Raw genomic sequence first — 12,979 nt, 5'->3', positions numbered from 1 at the left:
AGCCGGTTACTTTCTGTTGGCCAGCAGCCACCTCCAGACGCAAGAAGCTTTCTCTTTTCTTCTTTCCTTTCCTTTCCTTTAAAAAAAAATAACAGCTATTACACCAGTCATGAAACATCAGAATTCTTTCTATGGGATACAGTCACCTCTAGAAATAAATAATCTTGTTTGCTTTACCCGAAAGATGGTAAATCAGCATGAATGATGACCACTTTACAATTCCCTAGAAAGTTGGGAGATGGCTCAGAAGTCACTAGCTCCTAGACACAGCTCCATGAAGGCTGATGCTGTCCTTTGAATGTCCCCTCTAAAGCACAGGTTGCTATCACAATGGCACTGACACTATTGGAAGACAGGTCTCTGCCCTTTTAAGTGGCTGTGCTGTTATAGGAATACTTAGTCAGCTCTGGGTGACTTTGTTACAAAAGCTACTCCAGAGAAGATCTCTCACCATATGACGCCCCCACCGTGTTATGCACAGGAAGACAGCCTTGGTCGTGTGCCTTAACCCTGGACTTGCCAGAATACAGAATTGTAAGACATAAATCTCTTCTTGGTTTAGGGACATAGACCAGTGTTAGGCCCTACTATGCCTATCATAGCCTTGCTTTGTTCCCAGCACTACAAAAAAAAAACAAAATTAGCTTCTTATAAAATATTCTGTGTATGGCACTTTGTTATAACAGAATACGGACTAAGACAGATAAGTGATGGTTGGCCACTTAAAATCCTCAGTGAAGAACAAAGTTGGGTTTTTTTGCTGATTAACAGATTAAAATTGTACACTGCCTCTGAGAAGGTCGGTCAGACCTCCCTTTTCTTCCTTCGTTTCCCCTCAGACTAACCCATGCTTGGTTCCACAGAAAGGAGCTCAGTATTCTCTGTGCTGCCCCTGACTGGGCTATGGGCCTGAATCATCACCATTACGTCATTACGTGATTATGTCCATCATCATTAGGTCACTATATACATCACCATTAGGTCACTATCTACATCATCACTGCATCATCATTGCTAACCAGTGCTGGTTACCAATGCAGAATCCCACATCCACCCAACTTCCTGAAACAAAAGGTTTTGAGAGGTGTTGCTTCATTATCAAGTTAAAGATTTTAGGTTTTCTTTCTTTCTTTTCGGTTTGGTGATTTTACCTTTTTTGTCTTCTTAAGACAAGTTCTCAATAGGTAGCCTTAATTGACTTCAAAATCATGAGTGCCCTGCCCAGCGCGTGAAAGAGCGCTGAGATTGTAAGTATGCAACGTCACACTATGCATTGCTCAAAAGCTGTTTAAAAAAATAAAAGAATCCAAAATGCGCTAGGGTTTGCAGAATGCCCAGTGGAAGGGAGACTAGAACCTCCAAGAAATCTGCCTCTGCCAGCTAACAGGGGGAAAACATGAAACTAAGAATAAATATTTCAGGAAATATGAAAAACCAATGATATTGTGGATGAAAATAAAACTCCATGAAGGAAGAGAGAACTGCCTTTAGCCCGTGAGCGCGGAAGGGGCCTTGTATACCTCGTGGCAGACCCCCTTGGTGGGTTTCATCTCCTTAAAATGCTGCAGAGGGATGAAATCCATGTCCACTGTGGTTTAGCATCCATCTTCCAGAGAGAGAGAATACTCATGTGGAGGACTCTGCACTTAGAGCAAGTAGCTCAGCAGGACGCAGAGACAGTTTCTTGTGCTCTGCAGCCATCCAAACTGGAGCCACTCCCAGAATAGAGCAAGCGGCCTAGCACCTAGGCTTCCGTAGGAAAGATGACTCTTGCTATGGTGGTTTTTCAGACACTTTCTGTTGGACTACTCTGACGCAATAATCTGAAAAGCCACTGTCGAATACAAACAGGTCTGAGGTGACCTGATAGTTTGAAGAACAGAGCCACATTTGTAAGTCTTTACACGAAGAACCTATTTCACTCTTACCATCCTTAAAGAGAGTGAGTTCTGCAGTGAACAATGCTAAACAGAGAGAGGCTTGCCGTCCCAGCTCAGTGTGAATCCATCTGTAGCACGTTCACATGAGAAAGCCTGTTGTGGAAGCTCGGGCTTCTAATCCAGCAGCGAGAAGGCTGAAGCAACAAAGTCACCATGAGCCCCAGGCCAGCCTAGAAAAGATACTGAATTCAAAGCTAGCCTTAGCCACGAAGTGAGACCCTGTAAACAAGAAAAATAGAAAAACAAACAAACAAAACAGCCCACGTCACATAAGATGTGGGTAAATTCTGAAGCAGAAGGATGTCCCGTGCAGGGTGTTGAGTAGTGCAGGCCACGTCATTGTCCTTGTAGCCCTTGGGTAACAACATGACACTTATGACAAAACACTGGTCTGAAGAAGCTCAGTGTCCCCACACTAGAATGGCTAGAAAAAGGTGAGAGACAGAAATTAGGAACATCGGCCTATTCACCAACCCCTAACAGTTCTATGACCTACTAGACAGTGTGGAGAACTCGCTCATCTATAGGTCCCTAAAGTGCCCTCCCCACCCCCCAGGCAGCAAAAGAGACCCAGAGCTGCAGAGTTATAAACTGAGTTTCTGAGGTCCCTAACCTCGGAAGCAGAACTCGAGTCTGCGTTGTCTCCAGAGGCCATTGGCCTTCTACCCTTCTCTCTGCCTTTAGTTCCGGGGTGATGGTGTGACCTCACAGAGAGGACTCAAGTGAACTTGCGAAACAGAAAGTGGGAACTACGTGGGTAGTATCCATGAAGACCAAAAGGCTCAGGAGAGGAAATTTGGCCAGTGGGTTCTGGTGATACCAGACTTACCATACTGTCAAAATTGCCTTTTTACTTGTCTATTTAGCCCAGTAGGCATTAAGTCAATCTTCCAATGAAGGGGGAAACCTGGGTTTTATTTTGTTTCCATTTTATTCTCAGAACAAAGCACGGTGCCTCTCAAGACATGTTACCTAATAAATGAAAGAGTAATTAATGCCAGGCCCAGGGTCAGACAGTTAGTGCAGCAAAGAAAATTCAAAGTGCTGATGGTGGAGACGTCCTGGGAAAGAAACAAGCAAGAGTTTAAAACTAGAGGGCAGTCTGGGGCAATACAGATCTGCCTACGCTTGGGAGAAGCCCCAGGCTTTACACTCTGATTTTGACTCTGTGTTCACTTCTCTCTTGTGAGGTTAGGCAAGCTGCTCAGTTGTTCCAAATCTATATTAAAAAAAAAAAAAAAAAAAAGGTGGTTTGTTATACCAGCCTCACTAGCAACTTCGTGAGAGATTAAATAAGATATTTAAAAGGTCGGCTCTGGCTGCAAGCATTTCTCAGCAGCAGAACTTGTGCCTAACATGCTTGAGGCTCAATGCCCAGCAGAGAAAGGACAAATTGCACTAGCTCCTGTACTCAGCAAGTTACCGCTTTTAGAGAAAGGCAGGAAGAAGTGGATTCTTTCATTCTAATTGCTAATAAGCACCATTCAAATCTGGGGAGGTCCAAGCCCAGAGATAGGGATCTAGTCTCCAAAATTAGCAAATCGATGATGTCGGACTCAGACGGAGACTGACACTGAGCCACGGATTGAGGAGTCAAGGAGCAAGATCCGGGTAAAGGACTCTTTATGCCAAGCATGGAAGAACGGGAGGCAAGAGTCCCTTTGAATCTGTTCCAAGAACTTTGAGAGGCTGGGGGAGCCTTCTGTGCTTTCCAGCAGAGCTGCTCACAGTGAGCGGACAGGTGGATGAGATCATCCGCTGCTAATAGGTATGCCTGGCAAGAGCGCAGGTGAGAAGGGATGTGAAGTCAGACAGTTCATGACAGCTACACCTAAGGTGGTCAACGAATACATTACTTTCCTCATTAGAACCCTTGCTCCAAGGGGGTGGGGGTGGGGGCGGGGAGGGCCGGTGAGCCTTCACTTGATTATGAAATTCTTGCTTGAATTGGGCAAAGTTCATCATCTTACTTGTTCGGTCTTATTCAGAAATTCTGGAGTAAAGAATGTTTCCTAAATGGTCCCTCTCATTTCAGTTAGGGAATCTGGTTTCTCTTCTGGAAGGCGTCACTCAGCTACATCCAGTCGCGTAGGAAGCAGTGCCTTTGACAGCCTGGTGGCAATATCTTGAGACTGACACACGAGTCAGATTGAAGGTTGTTGGACTGGGTCCCTCCTGCGCCCTTCTTTCTCCAGCCACCCCCTCTTGCTAAGCTATTGCAGTAATTCTGCTCTCCGAGCTACAATGCCACTGAAATTCTGCAGTTCCAGCCAACCCTTGCTCAAGCATGCAGCCCTTGAAGGGGTCAGTTGGGGCTGGTTTGTTTTGTTTTTCTTCCTTTTTTCTTCTCTGAGTAACGAATCTGTTTCTGAGCAGGAGCACAACAGGCCTCGTGCAGAATATGCAGTTTTCTTGTAAAAATGTCAGTTGCAATAAAAGGGAATCTGGACCCAGCCTGGCGGCCTGGGGGCTGTTATATGGATGAAGTCAGAGCCTTAGCTTGTGTCTACATGACACCAAACATCCAGTTAAAAAGTGAAAAACTCAAACAGCCATCCAGATGTTTTGTCTGCTGGATGCCAAGCATCCTGATGTTTTCAACTATCCAGATGTTTGGCATCAGGCTGCCCAATAACCAAAATCTGGAAACATGTAGGTGTTTTGCGTCTTGAAGACACAGCCTTGGACTGCAAAGCAAAGGCTAGGATCTTGGACTTTATTTTTTTCCCCCTGACTTTCAGTTCAGGCTAAGGCTCTCTGGAGACTTCATAGGACTGAATGAAGCTATTCAGTTTAAAAAGTAGAAAGACTGTGGAGTCCAGCACATAGGTGTGCAATATTTTGATAGAAGAATGGATTCAACAAAAGGAGGAAAAACAACAACAGAACCTACTTTAGTTGAAATGGCTTTGATATCTCTCATGTGGCCAACATATCTGTTAGGATGCCCATTCCTTAACTACTTGGGGGGGGGGCGGGGTGGTCAGGGAGTCCTGGTGCTAATTAAACCAGATTCCACTTCCGGAGAGTGACCCTGAGCTTTCAAGGGGTCTTCGGACCTCCTCTTGTGTCTTCATGACTGGCTGGGTCATGCAAAACTTTCTTAACCTTTGGGTTTCTAGACAAGCCCTCTTAGAGTGGATGTCATCAGGGACGGAAGCGGCCAGAGTAACGAGAACATGTTTAATTCTCAACTTTAAGTAGACATTCTTTACTTCATCAGAAAATAACAGGTAAGGAGGGAAGGAGAGAGGGGATAAAGAGAGGAAAGAGAGAAGAGAGAGGAGGGGGAAAGGAGGAGGACGAGGAGGAGGACAGCATGTGCAGGGGAATTTTAAGACACCACAACATAAAAGGAACAGTAAGGGCATCGTAATAAAAGGATGAAGCAGAGTCACGCCACTGAAGAGAATCTGAACATCTGCACTTTTTCTTCTTTATAACTTCATCAAAAAAAAAAAAAAAAACAGGAAAAACAGTGTGTATAAACCGCAAATGGAATTTTTTTTTCTGTTCCAAATTTGCTAGTAGATTCCAGCAGGAAGAAAAGTGACCGTTTTGCTTGTCGTCTATAGGCTTGTAACATACCATTCATCATTGTCTCCTGCATCCTATGATTGTGAGTTAGCCGCTCTTACTCATTGTGATGTAGGGGAATTCCTCTCCGGCCACATCTGCAGTTCTGCCTTTGCAGCAGAAGCTAGAAGTGGAGTCCGGCCCTTCGCCACTTCTGGACTCCAAACATCCTCTTCTCTTTCAGGATGACTCGTTCACGTATTGTTTTATTCTCATTTTGTTACCAATTGATTGAGTCAAACATTTTAACATTTTATTGTGACAAGGATAATGACAGTGATGGGAATCATCTCAAATTAGTCTGTCAATACCATCATTGTTGAATCAATCTGGAGATTAGCATAGCCAATATACACATAATTTGGTCTCCTTAAAGGAGACAGACATCTGCTTTCCTTGGCAGCGGTCTGTTTCCAGGCCTTTACTTGAGACCATGTGCGTGCCTAACCCCTGTTCACAACAATGGCTTTTATCCTTGAGGTTTGCTAGTATAGTTAATTGGTGCCTTTATCTTTTCATGGGAGATGCCAGCTCACATAAAAAAAAAGGAAAAAAAGAAAAAACACCAAAAACACATTATATTGCTGGAAACAGAGAAGCTCAAAGCAGGATTCAGCATTAGGGAAAAATAAAGACTGCTTTCATCCACATTGTTGAGAACTGTGCTTGTATCCTCTAATTTTTCCTGCTGTTGTTGAGAATTAAATGCATATTTGAGCCTGAACTTTAAAATTCTGAGTGTGTCTTTGAAAAATACAAGTGTCAGTACAGAGAAAGGCAAGATGTGTATTTCCTGGAGGAGAAAAAGGAATGACCCAGACACTGTGGAAGAGACCATTTTCCAGTGTGCAGAGAGGGGCCTGCGAGTCATGCCCTGTCGGGAAAGTAATATGAACTGTACATTTTATACATTTGGAAATATGAGCTTATTTTGTCTTTGTTGCTCTGTAAATTGAGGTACTTGCATACAGAACAAAGCATAACAGTAAAGTCCACATCTTGCAGAAAATCAAATTTTTCAGTAAGCCAGTGGTTACATTGTATTCAGAAGTGTACAGGTATACAATGAAACTTACTGCATTCAAATTGTCGTGATTTATTTATTCCCTCAAAAAGCATTTATTGGAAAAAATAATATGGTAATGACAGGAAATTTTCCAGACTGAAAGCTGCATGATCAGGGATCTGGTTTGGTTTAGTTGGGAAGATAAGTATGGGAAAAGTATAAATGAAAGTAAAAGACAATACACAATTAAGTTCCTACACGGCCCCTGGCAAGATAAAATCTGTCTAAAGGGAAAAAAAAGCTTTACACTTCCAGGATGTGGGGTAAGAAATGTTTTGCAAACATACGATCTTAATTATTTTCATATTGCTCATTAATAGTATCATTACTGCTGTTTGTTGTCAAACTCCAAGTCCATGTTTTTTTCCTACGAGAACAAGAAAACAAGCAGCAAGAATTTGTGGGGTTTTTTGTTTTGTTTTGTTTTCAGTTCTGTTTTGATACCCACTTCACTGGTAGCTCAAACTATGTTTTCTTTCAACTCCAACTAGTCTCTGGCATTATTTTATTAGTTCGACTTGTTTTGGTTTTCTTATTATTATTAGCATACAAAAAGGACAAAATAGTGCTAAGCTTTGACCTATGTACCATACTCCATCAAATTTTACTGCCTTGATTGATTTATTTCAAATCTTTTCTAAGGAAAATGAAAAACCAGACATCCAGCATCAGTTGACCACCCCTCCCTTTGCATCCCTAGCTCCTAATTCTGTCTCCCTTCCTCCGTCCCTCCTAGGTTTAACCACCATGTTGAATGTGGTGTTTCCCAAGTATGGTCTTCGCTTTGTTACATGTTGATGTCTCAATGCTGTGTGCTTTTCACTTTATTTAAAAGCATAATGTATTTTAATCACGCAGTTCATACTGTCTGTGGACATTATGTTTTCAAGATTTACCCAGTATAAACTGGTGACGTTGGCTTTTGTAATTTCAATGAAGCAGGCATGGATGCGCTACAACTTATTCTTTCTCCTGCTTCCACAGATATTTTTGAATAAACTTCTTTGTGCACCTGCGCTGAGGTTTCTCCAAGGTAGCGTTGCTAGATCAGGGAACATGCGCCTACTTGACTTTCCTAGTTACGTCCTAAGTGTCCTCCACAGAGGCGGTCCTAAGGTACCTCTCCCACTCTCTTGACAACGCCTGCCAGGCCAGGTGCACATCTGAAAACTGTTATAATGTGTTCGTTCAAAACGGAATAATTAAATAACCAAAATATTGTTCCACATAAACATACAATTGCTTCATTATTGAAAGCAGCAAACTGTGTATTCTCATAGTTGCCATAGAAGATTCTCCAAGGCCCTCAATCATTCTCAGTGAGGGAGATAGCCAATAGACAAAGACTCTTGGCTTCCTGAGGTCTTTTGGGATTTTTTTTTTCCAAATCATGATCATTTTTTTTATAGCAGCAAACATTTCAGAAATCCATTTCCAGAAATATCATTCATCTACATATGACAGACTGGACTCCCTATGCCCAGAGTCCCATGACTATGAACACGAGTGTAGTGTCTCTGTTGACTTGGAAATGCCTGTTTGTCTTCATGGAGTTCCCTGGTCACTGAAATCATGTTGCTTTTAATAAGATTTTTAAAACACAAAACAAAACAAAAAAAAAAAACTTCATAGCTGGGCAGGGTGGCACACACGCTTGATCCCAGCACTCAAGGAGGCAGAGGCAGGTGGATCACTGTGAGTTTGAGGCCAGTCTGGTCTACAAAGCAAGTCCAGGACATCCAAGGCTACACAGAGAAACCCTGTCTCAAAAAGCCAAAAATCAATCGATCAATCAATAGCTCTGCCTGTATTGATATATTTGCACCCACATGTGTGTCCAGTTCCAGTGGAGGCTAGAAGAATTGCTGCTTTTTATTTAACCACCTGCTCCATTATGAAAACAGGGAATTCTCTGTGTTATGTGGCCAGCCCTTGGCACACAGAAGAGCTTCAATTAACACTTAACTAATTGCTGAATGAATAAATCATAATGTTTCTGTTTTCAAAGAGATAGGTAGGCTATTGAAGCCTACAGAATCTTCTGGGACCTTGGAGTCTCAGACATAATGGTGAATTTTCAGGGGCAGAAATGGGTTAAGAGTATATTAAGATACACACACACACACACACACACACACACACACACACACACATGGTCATCAAGAGGGCTTAAGAAACAAAAACACAGCACAGTTCAGGTGCCAGCACTGAGAATTTCTATGAGGTCTTTGAACTGAAGCATAAACCTCCATAAAATTCGGCTAAATTATTAGAGATGCCTTTCTGTCACTAAAATCACTGGGCTGTGAGCTCTTTCAGTCCTTCTTGTTCTGATCAGCTTCTGATCTGATGAGAGCTTGGGAAGGGGCATTCCTTCCCAAGGGATACCCAAGGGCCATCCTATTGTTCTTGCCCTTTGGCAGAAGCCGAGAACTCACCTCTGGCTAGAAGCGAAACTATTGGGATACCAAAGAGCGGGTGTTAGGGTGGCCCAAGCAGAAGGAACAACAAAAGCCAAGCAGAGATGGGGGGACAGGTAACTTTGCATTGAAAAAGCCAAACGTGCAAGGCAGGACATACAGGCATGAAGAGTGCTAGAAAGGAGGGTGTTAAGCCAAGCCTTGAAGGAGCTTGGCTTCTAAATAAAAAATAATAATAAAATTAATTTACTAGGAAATAGAGACTCATTGGACATTCCCTTATGGCTCTGGTTTGCTGCCAGTGGGAAGTCATGTAATTATTTGGGACACTTGACTTACTTAGGTCAGGATCTGTGTATGATTTTTAATGTGTCTCCAACTTAAAACACTTTCTGAAATGTAATTACATCAATAATAATAATAATAATAATAATAATAATAATAATGATGATAGGAAAATGTGTTGAATCCCACCTTTAACTTAATATCTCTATGCAGCACAGAGTGTCTAGAAGTAGGAAGTCTTAATTGGAAATTTAACACAAACTCTGGCTTTGGAAAATTGGCTTGTTGCTATAGAAATGAGTATAGCCAGATACAACAAAGAGACTCCATTGCTTGTTTGTTTGGGGCTGGGGATGAAAGTAAAGGACAATTTGGGAAAGACAGAAATTAGTTCATCCAAGCTTTAGAGTCTTGGTGACTGAATTACACATCACAGTCAAGGGAGGTTAAAAGGAAGGGCTGGTTCTGGGTGGAGCTGGGAACGTTAGCGTTGATCTCGGGATGACTGAAGGCCTGAAGTCAGCAGGAACATTTTACAAAGTCGAGAAAATGGATTGGAGCTCCATGGAGCCCTAGAAGGAAAACAGATCTTTGCTTATAAGTCATTCCCATTGCTTTTCCGAAGAGGCAATTGGGAATAAAAATAAGACAATTGGGAAGACAGAAGTGGTTCCATGGCTGAAAGCACTCACTGCCAAAGCTGATGAAAGGAGTTTCATCTCCAGAGTCCATGCACTGGAAAAAGGTAACCCAGCTTCAACAAGTTGTCCTGGGCTGAGCTACACACACACACACACACACACACACACACACACACACACACACAGACTGACAGATAGGTATAAAAATGGCACTTATAGGCTACCAAGATGAGACTTGATAGTTTATGACCATATAGTAGGAGAGGAGGTCCCACTCGGTCATAGACCTAGGGGAGGGGAATGGGGTGGAAGAGGGAGGGAAGAAGGAACAGGAGGATACAAGTGATGGGACAACAATTGAGTTGCAATCTGAATAAATTAATTAAATTTTTTAAAAGATGGTGCTTACCTGGCTCGCCTCATTACTCAGTAGCAGAATGAGGGAGAGTTCTTTTAAAACTAATACACACTAGGGCTCTTTAGGACCCCAGATCACTTCCCCACTAGGTCTCCAGTACCTAACATCCTTGAGGCTATACAAGTCCCTAATCTAAGGAGACAGTATTGCCAAGGGGTTAACCAGTATGGCACTAGGTGAGGCTGCCAGAGTTGAAACCCTTTCTCTGCCACTCCCTAGGCCGTGGCCTTCGGCAGATGGCTGAACCTCCCTCCATCTTTAAGTATAAAACAAACCAATCTCCTGAAGATCACGTGCTCCCGAGAATATTGGTGTGAAGACCAAGTAGATGAGGTGCGTGTCGTGCGGGGCCTGGTGTACAGAAGCTACCTAGGGGCTGCCCCAGAAGCTCTGTCTCATATCCATTTAAAAGACTGGCTTCCCCTGAATGCTCCTGGAAACGTGCTCTCCATTTTCTTTCTTTCCTTTTTCTTTTTAAGATTTATTTATTTTTTATTATGTATACAGTGCTCTGGTTGCACATGCACCTGCAGGCCAGAAGAAGGCACCAGATCACATTACAGATGGTTGGGAGCCACCATGTGGTTGCTAGGAATTGAACTCAGGACCTCTGGAGGAGCAGTCAGTGCCCTTAACCTCTGAGCCATCTCTCCAGCCCATGCTCTTCGTTTTCAACAAACCTGAAAGGAATCCCTGTGGATGTTCGGTCTCCAGAAGGAGCCCACCTCCCCTGGGTCTACTTTGCAAACGCGCCCTCCTCACAGGCAAGTTGCCATTGCTGGAAGTTTCGCGTCTCTCAGGTACGGTGGGTGCACTCAGTTCTCACCATTGAAGGAGCCCTGGGAGAATCTCGACGCCATTGTTTTGGAAACTTCCTTTCACCCCGCTTTGAATCTGTGCCGGCTCCAATTTTAAACAATAAATTATTAGAAGCCCTTAAAAGAGAGTCCCATTCACTATTGAGCAAGGGGACAGGATCCTGGAGCTGGCTGTCACTTATCAGTCACTGGCTTGGACAAAGTCTGAACTATTCAACTTCAGAAACTCCAACCAACACCGTGCTGTTGGAAATTGTCTGCCTGCCTTCCTGTCTGTCTGTCTGTCTGTGCATTTGATTGTCATCTGTTGGTTCAGTTTGCTTGATTAACTTATGAAAGCTATTGACCATAAGGTTTGTTCAAACTGAGTCCCTCTATTCTAGTCTGTTGATTTTACCGGACCATCTTAATCAAAGGAGCAGTGTGTGTGTGTGGATTGCTATCCTGCCTCCTACTGAAAGCGAATGAAGCTCCTGCAGCCTCCCAGCAAACAGCCGGCCAGTCAGTCTGTAACTGAAAACTGAATGCGCAGCAGGAAACCCTAATAGTGAAACGCGTTAGAGAGCTGACCTGGCACAAAACAGAAAGTGGGTGAGAGCTACATAGAAGTGCAGGCTTGGCAGCTGCCAGCTCTTTAAGGATTTTCCTAATGAGTGAGCAGACCTTTAATGTATTCTTTGCAGGGCTTGAGCCATCCACACACCTATTGTCTCTGAGTTATTCCTATAACTTCGACAGAGCTATTCCGAGGAGCATTTTTTACCCAGGAGTACCCCTCCCCCCGCCAGTCATAGAAAGTTTACATTATCATGTCTTCAGGTTATGAGCTACTAAGTCACACTGGCAGGGGAAATGACAAGAAGGCTCGAGGCAGGTGAGGGTGGTGGGAGTGAGTGCTTTCCCAGCCGAGGTCCTTTGCTCTTCCGTAGGTGGTCAGAGGGACCCAGAGCTGGGTGGGGTGGGGTCAAGAAACTAAAGAAGCGAGTTCTGTCACTGGCTCAGAACTACCCAGGTCCCCATGGAAACTCGGTGTCTTCATCTTGTTCTCCCAGTGAATCACGAACTTGAGCTGTTAGTCACATGCTTCTTATGTGCCTTAGCTTTCCCTCCTTGGAAATGGAGTCTTTCCATTCGGGTGGTCCTTGGTGGGACGGAGGGATTTGTCTGGAAGGCCAGATCCTCGTGCTGGTCACACTTCCTCTCTTCTCCCACGTGGCTTACTCTCGCAGACACTGCTCTGGGCTACACTGAGACTCTGTGGCGACAAAATAGAGGAGAGCAGCCTGGGCAAAGCTTGTTTGCCTTTAGGAATACTAAACAGCTGTCTCTCCCCTCAGATGAGGCTGGCTGCAGCCAGAGGATAGAGACAAAAGCTACACAGAAACCGTGTCTTCCTGCCAGCAACTCCCCATGGTGCTCCTTGAGCACCTCTAAAGGCAGAGGGCATGCTGACAATAACTTCCGGAGGATCCAGCTAACTGACCACCCAGCGAAGACTCCTCCTGAGCGCTAGTGGGCGCTGTAGACTCCACGTTTGCCGGTTCAAGACGCCCTCTGTAAGAGCCTGTAGCCCTCCCTAGACTGACTGCGCTTGGAATCTGCGTTCTCCTACCCACACGCAAATTGGAAATTATGAAAGTGTGGCAATTATTCCAAGAAAATCTTTGCTTGTAAAATACGAAACTGATGTATTTTTATATCTTATTCCCTGAAAGACAACTTTGTGGCTATGAATTAAGACAGCAACGAGACAGAAAAGGGGGGCCCTAGACCATGAAGCTGTTCGACTCTGCTGGCTTAGAGAGGCCAGGAAGC

Source organism: Acomys russatus, chromosome 21, assembly GCF_903995435.1.
Source record: "Acomys russatus chromosome 21, mAcoRus1.1, whole genome shotgun sequence".
Taxonomy (NCBI): domain Eukaryota; kingdom Metazoa; phylum Chordata; class Mammalia; order Rodentia; family Muridae; genus Acomys; species Acomys russatus.
This window is presented reverse-complemented; position numbering follows the sequence as displayed.